This window comes from Manis javanica, chromosome 11, assembly GCF_040802235.1.
Source record: "Manis javanica isolate MJ-LG chromosome 11, MJ_LKY, whole genome shotgun sequence".
NCBI lineage: Eukaryota > Metazoa > Chordata > Mammalia > Pholidota > Manidae > Manis > Manis javanica.
Window position 1 is genome coordinate 41064509 of NC_133166.1, and position 17063 is coordinate 41081571.

Here is a 17063-nt window from a genome sequence, read left to right on the forward strand (position 1 = left end):
TGTCTTTGTTTTTGTTGATGTGGTAGATGATATTGATGGATTTTTGAATGTTGTACCATCCTTGCATCCCTGGGATGAATCCCACTTGGTCATGGTGTATGATCCTTTTGATATACTTTAGAATTCGGTTTGCTAATAGTTTATTAAGTATTTTTTTACATCTACGTTCATCAGGGATATTGGTCTGTAATTTTCTTTTTTGGTGGGGTCTTTGCCTGGTTTTGGTATTAGGGTGATGTTGGTTGGCTTCATGGAATGAGTTTGGGAGTATTCCCTCCTCTTCTATTTTTTGGAAAACTTTAAGGAGAATGGGTATTATGTCTTCTCTTGTGTGTCTGATAAAATTCTGAGGTAAATCTGTCCGGCCCGGGTGTTTTGTTCTTGGGTAGTTTTTTGATTACTGTTTCAATTTCTTTGCTCGTAATTGGTTTGTTTAACTTTTGTGTTTCTTCCTTCATCAGTCTTGGAAGGTTGTATTTTTCTAGGAAGTTGTCCATTTCTTCTAGGTTTTCCAGCTTGTTGGCTTGGTTTTCATGGTAGTCTTTAATAATTCTTTTTATTTCTGTGGAGTCTGTCGTGATTTTTCCGTTCTCATTGCTGATGCTGTTGATTTGTGTTGTTTCTCTTTTTCTCTTAATAAGTTTGGCTAGAGGCTTATCTATTTTGTTTATTTTCTCAAAGAACCAGCTCTTGGTTTCGTTGATTTTTGCTCTTGTTTTATTCTTCTCAATTTTCTTTATTTCTTCTCTAATCTTTATTATGTCCCTCCTTCTGCTGACTTTAGGCCTCATTCGTTCTTCTTTTTCCAGTTTCGATAATTGTGATGATAGACTATTCATTTGGGATTGTTCTTCCTTCTTCAAGTGTGCCTGGTATATACTTTCCTCTTAAGACTGCTTTTGCTGCATCCCACAGAAGTTGGGGCTTTGTGTTGTTGTTGTCATTTGTTTCCATATATTCCTTGATCTCTATTTTAATTTGTTCATTGATCCATTGATTATTTAGGAGCATGTTGTTAAGCGTCCATGTGTTTGTGAGCCCATTTTTGTTTTCTTTGTAGAATTTATTTCTAGTGTTATACCTTTGTGGTCTGAAAAATTGGTTGGTAGAATTTCACTATTTTGGATTTTGCTGAGGCTCTTTTTGTGGGCTAGTATGTGGTCTATTCTGGAGAATGTTCCATGTGCACTTGAGAAGAATGTATATCCTGTTGATTTTGGATGTAGAGTCCTGTAGATGTCTATTAGTCTATTAGGTTAATCTGTTCTACTGTGTTGTTCAGTGCCTCCATGTCCTTACTTATTTTCTGCCCTGTGGATCTATCCTTTTGGGTGAGTGGTGCGTTGAAGTCTCCTAAAATGAATACATTGGAGTCTATTTACCCCTTTAGTTCTGTTAGTATTTGTTTCACATATGCTGGTTCTCCTGTGTTGGGTGCATATATATTTAGAATGGTTATATCCTCTTGTTGGACTGAATCCTTTATCATTATGTAGTGTTCTTCTTTGTCTCTTGTTACTTTCTTTGTTTTGAAGTCTATTTTGTCTGATATTAGTACTGCAACCCCTGCTTTCTTCTCGCTGTTGTTTGCCTGAAATATGTTTTTCCATCCCTTGATTTTTAGTCTGTCCATGTCTTTGGGTTTGCGGTGAATTTCTTGTAAGCAGTATATAGATGGGTCTTGCTTTTTTATCCATTCTATTACTCTGTGTCTTTTGATTGGTGCAATAAGTCCATTTACATTTAGGGTGACTATTGAAAGATGTGTACTTATTGTCATTGCAGGCTTTAATTTCGTGGTTACCATAGGTTCAAGGTTAGCCTCTTTAGTATCTTACTGCCTAACTTAGCTCACTTATTGAGCTGTTATATACACTGTCTGGAGATTCTTTTCTTCTCTCCCTTCTTATTCCTCCTCGTCCATTCTTCATATGTTGGGTGTTTTGTTCTGTGCTCTGTTTAGGAGTGCTCCCATCTAGAGCAGTCCCTGTAAGATGCCCTGTAGAGGTGGTTTGTGGAAGGCAAATTCCCTCAGCTTTTGCTTGTCTATAGCCTAATGGGTTTTCCTTTATAGGTGACCTTTTTCTCTCTAGCTGCCTTTAAAACTCTTTCCTTGTCCTTGATCTTTGCCATTTTAATAATTATGTGTCTTGGTGTTGTCCTCCTTGGATCCTTTCTGTTGGAGGTTCTGTGTATTTCTGTGGTCTGTTTGATTATTTCCTCCCCCAGTTTGGGGAAGTTTTCAGCAATTATTTCTTCAAAGACACTTTCTATCCCTTTTTCTCTCTCTTCTTCTGGTACCACTATAATATGGATATTGTTCCTTTTCGATTGGTCACACAGTTCTCTAAATATTGTTTCATTCCTGGAGATCCTTTTATCTCTTTCTATGTTAGCTTCTATGCAGTCCTGTTCTCTGGTTTCTATTCCATCAATGGCCTCTTGCATCTTATTCATTCTGCTTATAAATCCTTCCAGAGTTTGTTTCACTTCTGTAATCTCCTTCCTGGCATCTGTGATCTCCCTCCGGACTTCATCCCATTGCTCTTGCATATTTCTCTGCATCTCTGTCAGCATGTTTATGATTTTTATTTTGAATTCTTTTTCTGAAAGACTGGTTAAGTCTGTCTTCTTCTCTGGTGTTGTCTCTGTGATCTTGGTTTGCCTGTAATTTAGCCTTTTCATGGTGATAGAAATAGTTTGCAGAGCTGGGACGAGTGATGGCTGGAAGAACTTCCCTTCTTGTTGGTTTGTGGCCTTCCTCTCCTGAGAGAACAGTGACCTCTAGTGGTTGTGCTTGGCAGCTGCGTGCAGACCGGGCTTCTGATTCCTGCTGTGCGGCAATGGAGTTCATCCCCGCTGTTGCTGTGGTTGTGGCCTGGCTCGGGCTGCTGCTCCAAAGTGGTGGAGCTGCGTTGGAGGGGGAGTGGCCGGGAGGCTATTTATCTCCGTGAGGGGCCTCCTTGCTCCCTGCAGCCCAGGGGGTTAGAGTGCCCAGAGATCCCCAGATTCCCTGCCCCTGGACTAAGTGTTCTGCCCTGTTCCTTTAAGACTTCCAAAAAGCACTCACCAAAACTAAACAACAACAACAACAAAATAAAATAAAGTAAAATAAAATAAAATAAAATAATTAAGTTAAAAAAAAAAAAAGCCACTCGCTTTTCTTTGTTCTCCGGTCTCAGCCTCAGGGACCTGCTCACTGGTCTTGCTGCCCTGTTTCCCTAGTATCCAGAACCCCACACATGCACTGTGTCTGTGCTCTGGTCCAGATGGCTGGGGCTGGTTGTTTAGCAGTCCTGGGCTCCCTTTCCCTCCTGCTCTGACTCCTCTCCTCCTGCTGGAAGCTGGGGGGAGACTGGGCCGGGGCTTGTATCTTACCCCGTTCACGAGGCGCTGGGTTCTTGCAGGTGTGGATGTGGTCTGGATGTTGTCCTGTGTCCTCTGGTCTCTATTCTAGGAAGAGTTGTCTTTGTTATATTTTCATAAATATATGTGGTTTTGGGAGGAAATTTCTGCTGCTCTACTCACCCCACCATCTTGGCTCCCCAGTTGGTTAGCATTATTTTTAAGGGAATTCCCCAGAGGGCCTATCTTCCTTTTGTTTGTCTCCATGTAATATTTTTTAAAGAAAATTTCACCACAACCGTAGCCTAGACCTCCAATATCTGTCATGTGGACTATTGAATTGCTTCCTTAGTTTAACAGTTTTAATTTTGTCTTTCACAATTGAAACTCCTCTTTCCTCTAATAAAGATCTATCCAAAATACAAATTTGGCTACTTACTCCCTTGTTTAATCCCTTTACTAGCCTGGGATTTCCTACAGATAAACCTACCTTCTTCTTGAGACCCCAGTAGTCCACCTGTTCCTGGTAGGTTGCATTTCCATGCACGTGCTTGATCTTGTTTTACTTCTTTGCCCCTTGGCTTGTGCACATGCTTCTGCTGTGCACACCCTGCCCCCTGCCAACACACACACACTTCCCTTATCTTTCTTCACCTAGCTCATTCTTTCAGAATCAGCTTATGCATCTCTTCCTCTTGGTGGCCTAAGGAAAGCTGAGGTACCCTTCCTTAAAGTTCTCTTGCCACCTTGTGTCCTGACAGTCAGGAATTTAGGCTATTACATACAAATCATCCATTATTACCTGGAATCCCACAACAGTCCAGCCCACGGTCAGCAAAATTTTTCTGTGCAAGCCAGGTAGTAAATATTTTAAGTTTGTGAAGTATACTTTCATAAGATTGACTCTGTTACAACTACTCATCTTTGCCATTATACCCCAAAAGCAGAGAAAGGCAATACATAAGTTAATGACCTTGACTATGTTCCACAAGCTTATTTACAAAAACAACGGGCCACATTTGGCCTGTGGGTTATAGTTCATCAACTCTTGATCCTGGGATCATGTTTTATTTTCTTAGTATCTCCAGCATCTCGCTTGGTCCCTGGTATATAGTATAGGACTTGCTCAATAAAAGTTAATTGAACTGGATGTGTGTTAGCCTCTCCAAGCCATCACATGCCAAGTGTTTATTCTTGTTTTCTGTGATCAGGTTGCCGTTAAATATTTTCAATTTTGTACCCAGCGGGTATTCTTCATTTGAGGACCAGATGCGAGTTAGTATTAACTAAATTACCAGGTCACACTCCCAGAAGGAGATCCATACATTCTGCCTGAGTGGCTCAGGCTTCTTGCTAATTTTCTCAGGTATCCCATCGCTCTCAGGTCTTTCAGCTCTCCTTGAAACCAGTCACGGTGCTGTCTGTGACCTGTTTATTGAAAGCTGTGTAACTAAGTACAGTAATAGAATTTTTCAATCAATACCCAATTGTAGCAGGAGCCAGTGGAGAGATTTCAAGGCAGCTGTAACATGCTGAGATAACTTGGTGTCACTAAGAAATCAGGCAGGAGAGAGCAGTATTAATTGACTTTTATCAACACACATGTGGGCACTAGGCCTGAAATTTAGTATAGGAGCAGTAGTGTTGCATGATGTGTATTTGGTTGTGTAAACCCATTCAGCAAACTCATCTAAATTCTGCTGAATGACACTCAGCTGATCTAGACATCTCATAATAGCTTTCTCTTTATTCCCCATTCAAAAATTCAACAGTCTCCACTATGCATGACATAAAAGGAAGAGCAGTGGCACCTAATGTAACCCACGCTTAGTTGGTATCAAGAGGGAAGATAGCCTCTCTATTAAGAACTCAAAGGACCCTAAATTCAAAGTCCACCTTTTCCTACTAAATGTATGTTTTGGGTATGAGGTTACATGCAGAGCATCAGTTTTCCTATCTTTACAATGGGAATAATGCCTGACTGCCCTATCACAGTGTTTCGGTGAATTTCAAAGTGATTTTTGGTTGTGAAAGTGCTATGCAATGATAGTCATAATACTATGAACACCTCATATCCTGCTGCCCCAGGGAATGTTGTGTCAATCCTAAGTGAAATTTCCTTGTAATTTAATCTGTTAAGTGCCAGAAGTTTAATTTTAACAATCCTTATGGAAGTATTTCTCAAAGAATGCACAATAACTGTTTTATGAAACCACATACCTCCTGTGAATTTACCCCATTTGTTACTCAGTTTTAACATTGGAATTCTTCTCTATTATCAGTGTTTAAGTTGTACACACATCTGGCTATGGGACTTACCTGTGATTGGGTTCTGGCTTTAGAAGTAGCTTGGCTTTTGCCTTCTTCAGAATATGAATTAGCTAAGCTATTTTGTTAATTTGGGTGATTTGCCTCTTTTTCACAAAGAGAAAATGCAGACTTTGGAAATTATTAAAATAATGTTATAGTTGGAAGGAACTTTCAACACCACTGAGTTCAGTCTCAGAAAGAAGTGAAATGCAACTTAAGTGTTTAATGACTTGCTCACACTCACTCAAAGCTTACACCCAATCCCTGACCTCCTGACATTAGTAGTAATGGACATTGGCAAAGAGCTTTGTATTTTCCAAAGCATATGCATGTCCATATCTTATTTGGATCTTTCTGAACCCCTGTGAAGTTGACAGAGTAGGAGTCATTTCCTCCACTTCAAAAGTGTTAAGTGACTTTTCTAGGGTTATGGTCAGGGGACGTGAATGCCTGTCTTCTGACCAGAGGTCCCAGTTTTGTTCAAAGCTGCCATGTTTCATGCTGTTGGACTGTGTGCCTGTCAGTTGTACCAATGCTGCATGGCGTTGGGGCAGTGTAGCTTTTCTGTCCTCTCTAAATTGTCTCCCTAAAAAAGATGCCTTCTCCCAGTGAATTGTTCATGTTTCAGAGCAGTTTCTTCAATGCAGCTGTTGGCATGCTTTGAGTTGTTCACAGCACTTTTAAAATCTTGAGTGTGAGGCCCATACAACCAGCACGAGTGGCCCCAGGCACCTTCATATCATGCCACTTGTACTCACTGTCGGCTTCTGCTCCAGCCTCAGCTCCTGCCGCTTTTTCTGAATACTTCAGATTCCAGCAATACTGAAATAGTTGAAGTCCCAGTACATGGACCTGCTTTTTTATTTTTTTGCCAGATTAGTAAAAAATAACTCAGATAGAAGTAATGTTGATCCAACTCCAACTGACTTAAGCACACCAGGGAATTTAATGGTCCCCAGAACTGATACTACAGGGATAGATCAGGCATTGCTGGACTCAATTGCACTGACTTTCAGGCTTATATGAGTTAAGCAGTTCCACTGGAATGAATTCCACCCTGAACCCCATAGTAGCATTAAGAAAATGTCCTCTTTGAATTGTTTTAGATATATTTGTCCTTTTTTTAGAACTGGGACATGCGGTAAACTCACCCCAAGCCACATGAACTGAGAGTAGAGATAGAATGGATCACTGCGATAAAAAATACATGATGTGTTAATGGAGAATGGATGCTGAACATGCAAAAACAAAAGATATTCACTGCACTAAAAAGCAGATATCCATACTTGCTCTGCTAAAATGCCTTCTCCATCTTAGTCACCTGAGAAACTCCTCTTTATCCTCCTAAATTCTACTCACAAGCCATTTATTCTGTGGATGATTTGGAGGTAAATTACTTCACCTCTACATGTTTCAGTTTCCTTGTCTGTAACATGGTGTATGATAGAAATAATCATTAGGCTAGTTATGGAGATTATACACCCAGTTCATGCAAAGCACGTGACACAGCCTTTGGCAAATACTGTCTATGAATGTCACTCATGCTGCTGCTGACAGTACACTATCCCGGAGAGAGAAATTCTGTGAAGAAACATAGTGCAGGGTGACGGCATAGAGAGTTGCAGTGGTTGCATTTAAAAGGTTAAGAGTTGTAGGGGTTTTCTGAGGAGACAGCACTACTTGAGTGGAAATGAGCATTAGGAAGACTGTGGGCCATCTCACTGACTTGAGACTCAGTACTGATAAACAGCGCGCAAAGAGTGAAGACTTTGGACATAAAATACCAAAGTAGAGTAGAACATGCTAGAGCAAAGAATGTTCTTCGTGGTTGTCATCCTTTCATTCAGTCATTAAACACATGCTGTCCACTTAAGTAATGTGTACCAGGGCTGTGCTGGGCACTGGAAGACATACAGGAATGAGGATTTCAGTCTTGCTCTTTTGTAAACTTGAATAGTAATAAATTACATGTAAATCAATAATTCTAAAAAATGTGATGGGTGCACTATCACTCAAGAGCTGTGTAAATCTGAGGTCTTTGTCCTCTTTAAGCCTCTATTTCCTTATTTATAAAGTTGAAATAATAATAGCACCCACCTTAGAGCATTTTGGGATGGGAGTAAATGGTACTAAATGCTTAATGCACTGTTAGATGTATTAAACAGGCAGTACTTTTTCTAAGTGTTATGATAAAAGGAGAGATTAGGGGTGGCAAGGAAGCAGTATTCTCTCTGGGCCTGAGAAAATCCCTAAATAAGGGATGCCAGATATGGGTCTTGAAGGATGAGTTGATAGGTGCAGGAGTGCATTTCAGGGTGGAGAATCACATAAAATGCTGTTGAAGTGTTCTGGGGAGAGTTTTTTCCATTGTAGAAGTAGGTAAAACATAATGAGAAATAGTAAAAGAAACTTTAAAAAAGTTGGAGTGAGGTCGGATTATGACTGGCTTCATGCAACATGCCGAGGAAGACTTCTGGGTGCTGTTGTAGAGCCTTAGCAGTGAGACGAAGAGGAGAGGGTGGAAAGACGTTTGGTGGCTATGTGTGAGTGCAGAGTGACTGAGGAGGGTTCATTAAAACTACAACTCTTCAATGAATGTTAAGAAAACACAGTGAGAAAAACAAATTCTTTTTGCTTTGAAAGCAGGAGGTATATGTATGGTGCCTTAGATGGCTCTAATTGATGAAATGTACCTCCCATCAGTGGTGTTAGCTTACAGAAGGTGCAGCTTTCACATGTCTGAGAGAGCCACTTATCCATGGTCTGTACAGTTGCAGGGAAATGTCACTCACCAGCACCTGCCAAATAGACAAGTATTGGCAGCATCGACCTTAGTCTCAGCAGTGTGAAAACCTGTTCAGGAAATGCAGTACATTCAGAAAAGAGTTTGCTGAGAACCCCAGAAAACAGTTTTAAAATTTCATGGTTTCTGGTTATTGTTGTTTTTATCTACAGTGCTTTGTTTCCCTCTGAAATGCATTTCTTTTAAAGACACACACACACAACTTAGTCTATTTTATTTGGTTAGTAAAATATTGCCCTTTTTATTTAACAGTGAACCAAAGGTATAGACTAATTTTGATCATTTGAGTTTTGGAATGTATATGTTAGATTGTCTTGATGATAGAGGTAACCTTTGTGTGTGATGTGCTGTAGTGTCGGGGTGAGTATATTACTATTATTACAGCTTAGCTTGATGCTCTGCAGTAGTGAGCCTCAGTCTGAGGCCCTAGATTGGTCGGTCAATGTGTTCTCAGTTTGACTCTCATCTCACTAATATATATATGTAGTATATTCTATATATCTCAGTTTTGTATATATATTATAATAATGCCCTATGAAACTAATAAAATGGACATAAATTGATTTGACCTTTCATTAAATGTTTCACAATAGGCCAGATTGTAATCGTCACATTTACTGTGCAGCTTTTGAACCAAGTTAAGATTTAGTCCTTGCACTTGCTGCCCCCACATAGCCAGCATATTCCATAGATCTAATAGACGGTGGAACATCTCTGCAGTCAAGCCCAGGCAGTTGTTACTATGAGCTCACCTCACTGTTTTAGCACTGTTTCTCCACTTTAGTGATTTTCTGTGTATAACTATTGGGTATGGTATCATTCTGGAGGTTGGAGGTTCCTGATTCCACTCTTGAAAAGCAGCAAATGGAAAATGGCAGTGCCTTGAAAGGGTGACGAAAGGAGACGATGATTTAGCTATTGAGGTGTATTTTATTTTAAAGTTTGAAAACAACTAATATGGAATAAATGCCTTTGTTCTTATGGTTAGGAATTCTTCATTGCCAAGTGCATAGGTGTATAATTTCATTTATGCTATCTATTCTGTTCTGTTGAAGAATAAACTGGAAGCCAAAGCATTTGTAAAAGGCCAACGTTAGATGCTAACACCTGTGTGTCTTTTCCAATGATAAGGAAGTTTAAACTGCCTGGTGAGACTCAGCTATATCTTTTGCTGGTTTTAGAAATCTGTTTTGTGATTTGTAATTAATTTATACAATAAGGAGTGATTGATTATATATTATGTGCCAGAAAGTGTGCTTGGAACTAGAGACAGAGAGATAACATGGTCTGTATGCTTGAGAAGCTCAAATATATTAGGTCAAATAGATGAGTAAGAATACAACTAGTGAGCGGTATGAGAAGTGTTATGGTGAAGTGTGCCAAAGGTTCTCTGGAAGAATAGAAAAGGGACTTAACAGTGGGTTGAATAGCCTGCCACAAAAGATAGTCTAAGCCCTAATTCCCTGTGACTGTGACTTTATTTGGAAATAGTTAAGTATCTTGAGGTGATATTATCCTGGATTTAGCATGGGCCCTAACTCCAATGACTGGTGTGACTATAAGAGACTTGACATAGAGATAAATGGGAAAGGCCATATAAATGTGAAGGCAGGACTGGGTTGAGGAGAGTACAAGCCAAGGAACGCCAAGAATTTCTGGCAGCCTCAGGAAGGCAGGAGAGAGACATGGACAGATTCTCCCTCAGAGCCTCTGGAAGAAACCAGCCCTGCCATCACTGATTTCAGACTGTGAGAGAATAATTCTTTGTTAGTGTTAGGCCTTTGGCCTAGACTGGGGGCCTAGGAAGGCAGAGGGTCATCCATCAGAAGGTGCTTCCCCGTGCAGGAGATATTTCTGCTGAGCTGTGGAGGCCAAGTAGGAGTTATGCAATTTGGCAAAGGAGGAAAGAATTCCAGCCAGAGAAAACCCACATAAATGTAGTCTATATTATTGCCCAATTATGTATCTATATAATATATAATTTTATATATCAAATACTGCCCTAAGTCCCGATTCCGTGGGAGAAGGTGAAGAGACATGCTGCTCACCCAGTTTTGTCTCCTCTGGACAGAGATCTCGCCTTTACTCTGCAGGGTCTGCCTGGTCTGTGGATTACTGGAGGAGGCGTCAGCTTCCCTCGCACCTTTACATCATCCGTGTTGGCCCAGGGCACCATCAGTTTCTCATCTGAATCATTGTACTATCTTTCTAACCGGTCTGTCTGCTTTTGCTTTGCCTGTGCCACCCCATGGCCTGTTTTCATCAACACAGCAACCAGAAAGTTCGTGTTAAAACCTAAGTGACATTATGGCACTCTTCACAAAAATCCCAATGGCTCTTTGTTTCATTTGGAGTGAAAAACAAAGTTCTTAAATGTCCCAAAGACCCTAGGAGAAGTGACGTTTATGAGCTTTCCGTTCCCATTTCCTGTGACTCGGCACCTGACTCGCCTGGTGCCTTGCATTTCCTAGACAGGCTAGGTATGGTCCTGTCAGAGCCTTTGCACCAAGCTGTTGCTTTTGTCCTGGACACTCAACCCAACATCTGCCTGCTCTGTCTCCCTTTATGTGTCTGTCTGAATATCAATTTATTAGGCCTTCATGGCTACCCTATGTAAATAGCAAGCCCTCTTCCAACACTTTATCTCCCTTACTTACTGGGCTTTAGACTTCTCCCATAGCGCTTACTCTTATCTGAATTTGTGTTATGTTTGCTTATTGTTTGCTTTCCCTCCACTCAGAGATAAGCTTCATAAGATCAGGGACATTCTCCACTCTGATCATTTTGATATGTTAACTGCCTAGCAGAGTACTTAGCACATAGAAAAATTTCAGTTGATAGTTTTCAAATGAATGGATGAACAATTCTTAGATTTTTTTTAAACTGAGAACTTCATAAGAGAAATGAAAATGTTTGAGGAACCCACTTTATTAAAATACTAAGTGACTTTAAGTGCAATATTATTTTAGAAAAACAGACTATTAAAGTCTAATATAGAAGGTTCTGGTATTAATCCCACTTCCTTCTCAACAAAAAAACAAATAAGGAAACAAAAAATTGGGGATGGCCCTTAATCAGTGTGGCTTTAATAACAGATTGAATCCATTCTGGATCCTGTTCAGTGGTGTTCTGATCTCTCATCGGCTAGTTTCTATTGCCAAGTACTTTTTTAACTTGTGCTTCCTTCTTCTTATGCTTACTTAAGGAAAGAATATAGTCCTTGATGTCTGAGTGTTATCAAATCATTTCTGTGGGGAGCTTTGCTTCTCTCCCATGTACTCTGCAAATGCTGGCTGGGCTGGGAGGTGCACTGTTCTTCTAACCTGGGTACTCTCTACTTGTCATTTCTCTGCTGGGATCATAGCATGTTAATCAGATGCAGTATTTGCTGCACTCTGTGGATATGGGATATGGGGGAGATATTATAAAGTTCTCTCCATGAGAGGATTTCTTTCCAGCGGAGAGTCTGAGCTGGGAGCAGCTTCCCAACTGGGTAGAGAGATGGACAATATGAAATAGCCATGGTATCTTGCTTAATCCCTTCGTGGCCGGTATCATGTAGGCTAACCAAGTGGATATAAAAGCAAGCTCAGCATATCTGGGGAATTGCACCTGGTAGAATAAGGCTGCTGGTGAAAAGTGGCAAGGGAGTGACCTGGAGAGGCAGACAATGTATCAGGCTCTGTGCCAGTTGCTTTCATATTTATCCCATCATTTAACTTTTACCTCATCTGGAAGAAGAGATATTCATCTCTTCGTTGCACAGATATGCAAAGTGAAGCTCAGAGAAGCTAAATAACTTGCTGAAGGTCACACAGCTGGTGATTTAATTCAGGTTTTTCTGATTACAAGGACTCTGCTGTTTTACCTCCACCATGCTGACTATAAATTAGAAATACATTTTGAAGGACATGAGCCTAGATATTTCGAAAATAACATTAGCTCAGGAATGAGGGTAGCTCATGTTGTAGATGAGATATAGCTAAACATCTAGAAAGACAGATAACTAGGCAGTGGTGAAGGCTCTAGGCCTGTGGGTATGTGCAGCATGAAAGCAGCCATTAATCAAACATGTTCACTTAAGAGGACCCTGGGTTTTGACTTTGAAGGCAGCCAAAGAAAGGTCAAATATATGTTTTTCAGTCCTCCAGCAAGCAGAATTCTTTGCATTCTATGACATGATAATTAATAATTCTAACTCTGAATTCCTTGGTTGGGACCTCCAAGCATGGAATTGCAAACTAGTACACCTCAACAAAATGTAAATGACAGCCTGATAAGTTAAGTTTTCATTACCTTAATGTTCCCATGTTTGTGCACTTTTCCCCAGATGGGTTTCTCCACTGTGTATATAAATATATAACTAGTACTACTACTACTAATATTAATGTCAAAAATAATTAATATCTTTTGAGCACCTGGAACTAAGCCCTTGACATGCAGTAAACTTTATTCCTTAAAACAGCCACATAATGAAGGTGCTGGTTTTACTTCCCACTTTGTCATGAGGAAAATAAGGTTTATAGATGTTTCTAGAGTAGCTCCAGGTTACAAAGGTGGAATAAAGCAGACCTAAGATTTGCCCCCAGGCTGCCCATGTTCCCAGAGCCTGTCAGCTGACAGTCTAGGTGACTGTATTAGGTATTTGAAAGGGTTGGGGTGGCTGGGAAGGTGGGGGGCAGTCTTCCCTGCAGTGTCTGATTGCTAAGGTATTTTTTTTCTTTCCTTTATTCTTTTCCTCCTTTCTTCTCCCCTTTTTGCCTCCCTACTTTCTAAAAATGCCAAACCAGTTTTCTCACATTGGATGAAGTTGGCGGTCACTTCCCAGGCACTTCATGTCAGAGCCCCAGAGCCAGGAATTCTTAGCCTCTGCTTCACAATGCACTTTCTCTTGCTCCTGTCATCTAACTTCTCTCCTCTCAGGCTCCCCGTTTGTTACAGAATGAGGATACCATTACAAATTACCTTGTAAGAGTCTTGCAAAGCACTCCTTAAATAAAAGCACAAAATGCTTTACAAATCTTAGACATTGCTCAGGTTTCGAGATGGAGCTGGGAAATGGAAAAGGCCTCTTGAGGACTTTGGTTCGCTCAAATTACCCACCTCCTATCACTTTCATTTGGATTCATATCTTACTCAAGAAATGACATCCAATTCCATGTGGCTATATCAAGGAGCAAAATGGTTTTCCTAGGAGAGCTTACTGGAATTTATTTCTTAAGTGTCTCTAGACTCTGACCTTAAGGGGTAATGTATTTGTTGGTTCCAATATGGCAGTACAGCAGGAAACCTGAGGCTGCCTCACCCTGCGCTTTCCTTCTACTGTTTTTCACAGATAGCACTTCCAGGCTTCTGTGTCTTAGTGCTTCTGTAAATGCTGAACACCAAATTTGGAATTGCTTTCAGAGTTTGATGCGAAGATACAATTGAATTATTTCCTTAGTTTTCACATGGTATGGGGCCCTGAACTTCTTGAATTTTGATTTTTTAAATTTGAAACCCCTCTCTTATTCTGTTCCTCTTCTTAGGTTTTTGTCTAAATCCCTCATTATTTTCTGTGCTGTTGATTCCAGTGTTTAACAAGCTCTCAAACTATGGCATCGATTTTGCACATCAGATAGGGGAGGCAGGCTGCAAAGAGTTTTGATATTTATGAAGAAAATGCTGCACTATTATCAGTTAACCTAGAAAGAAAGAGACTGACAGATTCAAGAACTAACCTAAATGAGTGCTTACTATCAGTGGGCACTGTGCCAAGTACTTTATATGCCCTATTTTATTAATCCCAGTAATACCAGTATGGCATAGGTTCTCTTATAGACCGAATTATACAGATAAGGAATTTGATGCTCAATGAGATTAAGCAGTTTCCCCAAAATTGGTTATGGTGGTAATAATTTTGCAGTACAGGGTAAATGTGTTAAACCAACACGTCATACACCTTAAATCTATACAATGTTTCATATTAATTATATCTCAGTAAAGCTGGAAAAGATCAGCTAATAAGGGCTAGAACTATTACTGGAGTCTAGATCTCTTTTCTAGATCTGAAATCTAGATCTCTGTCTACTCATGCTCTTAATGACTCACTAAGCTGTAAACTGTCCAGAAGAATTTCCCAAGTGCCCGTGTTGTTTGGATGATGTATCAATGATTGACCCAGGGGCACAAGATCAGGGCTACATATTCCTTAGTAATTTCTTGTTGAATTACTCTTCCTTTTATATGATTCTAACATGGCTGTATCTCAGAGATTTTTAGCTCATAAAAACTTATTCCTATTCAGTATTTTGACTCTGCCATTGAGGAGAAAAGTCACCACACTTACTCTGAGTGAAACTGGAATCGTCAATAAACAAGACAATATTGGCAGTCCTAAGTCCTTCAGAGGATCAGTGGGTACCTGCTGAGAAAGGCAGAGCAGCAGTGACTGTTTGCAGAATACCAGTTCCCGCCACTGCCCCTCCTCCCACACAGGTCTCTCAGCAGGCTGAATCCTCCTTTGGTTCTGCCCAGTAGGCTCCATGCCTCTACACCTTTGCACACACTATTCCTTCCCCTGACTTGAACATCCTTTCCCCAATCTGCCCGGTTATTTGTTGTTTATTTTCCTGATTCAGCTCAAGCATCAGATTTTCTGTGGAGTTGTTCTTGACCTTCCAAACAAAAACAGTCCTTTCCTTCTCTCTGCCTCCTTGGGACTATGTGTAGGTGGTATTGCTAGGATCTGTAAAGCACTGTATGATCTTCACACTGTACTCCTCAGGGCTTTTGCATTTGCTCTAATCTCTGCCTGGAACACTCTTCTGCTTGATAACAGCAGTGCTCACTCTTCCTTCTCTTTGTGTCTTAGCTCAGATGCTACCTTCTCAGTGAGGTTTTCTCTGATCACCCTGTTTAACTGCAGCCTTCCCTACTGGCACGTTCCCCATCTTCCTTGCTGTGCTATGTTTCTCTCCATGTCACTTACACATTTATTTTATATTCTGTATCATCTCCCATCAGAATATAGACACGTAAGTTAAAATGAATTTATCTGTTGTGTGTGATGCTTGGTTCTCAGAATGATCTTACAGAGGGTGTCCAATAAGTATTTGTTAAATGACTAAATAAATGACTGTCTTTTCTCAACTTTGGCACTGTTGACATTTGGGTCTAGATAATTTGTTGTGGGGCTGTCCTGTGCATGTAGGATGTTTAGAAATATACCCGATCTCTACCCATCAGTGTAGCCACTAGCAACATTCTCCTGGTTGTGACAACTGAAAATGTCCCCAGACATCGCCAAACGCCCCTCGGGGTGGGGGTAGGGCAGGATTACCCTCAGGGAAAGGTACTGTGATAGAAGCTCAGATCATGGAGAACAGGGATTATATTTTACTAGAGTATCTCATGTCTAGCACATACTGGGTGCTTGATAAATGCTTAAAACTGGATTAATCTGATTTGGTCAAATGTTTATCTCAAATTTCATGATACAGTAAATTTATACACAAGCTGTCTTCTCAAGCTTATTTTCTCTATACAGTTAATTTACCAGTAATACAGGCTTAGTATTGCTGGAGTTCAGGATGATATAGAGGAAGGCAGAGTTGCCAAAAACATGGCCCTGATCCTTAAGAATCTCACAGTCCAGTTAGAGAAGCATGTATACAGTCACTCCCCACCCCTTAAAAAAATTCAGAGGGAGATATAGTCCTCCTTTCAACCTGGGCCCCTCCCATCTAGCTCATCTTCTGTAACATTTTCTATAAAGGCCTAGGTAAATATTTTGACTTTCAGGCCATATGGTCTCTGTTCCAACTACATTCTTAGAAAATAGCAGTTGTGTACATTTTCTAATCATACATTTTTTCTGGAGATAAAACCAAAATCTTAAATTGAAGATCTCAAGATAAATCTACAAGTGACTCTCTGCCCCCATCCTATCATGAAATGCTGTGGACTAGAAGAACATGGTGATTACCAAGGCTGTAAGGCATAAGGGTCCAGTTTAAACTGCAGGTTTAGTGAATTGTGAAAGCAAGTCATTGAATCATAGCTGTATTTTATAAATGATATAGAATCAAATACCATACAAGGCAATGTGGTGGAAGGGAATACAAATGAAAATATCGGAATGCATTACCCATCCTAAGAGGAAATTTTATATTTGATTGTTTGTGTATAAAACTTCTTTCTATTCAGTGTAGTAAGAAAGATAAGCAACTAACTAGAATAACGGAAGAACAAAAGAAAAGTCAATATACAGATATCCAGGCAGTACACTATTGTGCCTTGAGATAACTAACCAACCCTGGAAGTGGATGGAAGATGGGAAGGTGGCGAGGATGGCTCACAGGTACTAAAATGCTCCTGCAGAATTCCCTGCATGGCATCCTGCATCCTATTCTCATGTGCGTTCTGTAACCTTGATGTGAATTATAAACACCAGTTCATTTCCTCTTCTATTCAGTACTTTTCTGCGCTTCTCTACTTGGCAAGAATCCCTTTCATTCTTCAATGCTAGCTCCATTGAAAAGCTTTGCCCTAGTCCACCAGGCACAATTAATCATATTCTCCTCTGTGTTCTCTCAGCACTTTATTTGTACCACTGTAGGAGCAT

The 17063-nt window shown here is 40.3% G+C and overlaps 1 protein-coding gene across 2 annotated transcripts in view; it reads left to right on the plus strand.

Moving 5' to 3' along the window:
• Nucleotides 1-17063, plus strand: part of NELL1 (neural EGFL like 1) — an 865070-nt gene that overhangs the window by 641403 nt on the left and 206604 nt on the right. The gene's annotated exons all lie outside the window — the stretch shown is intronic.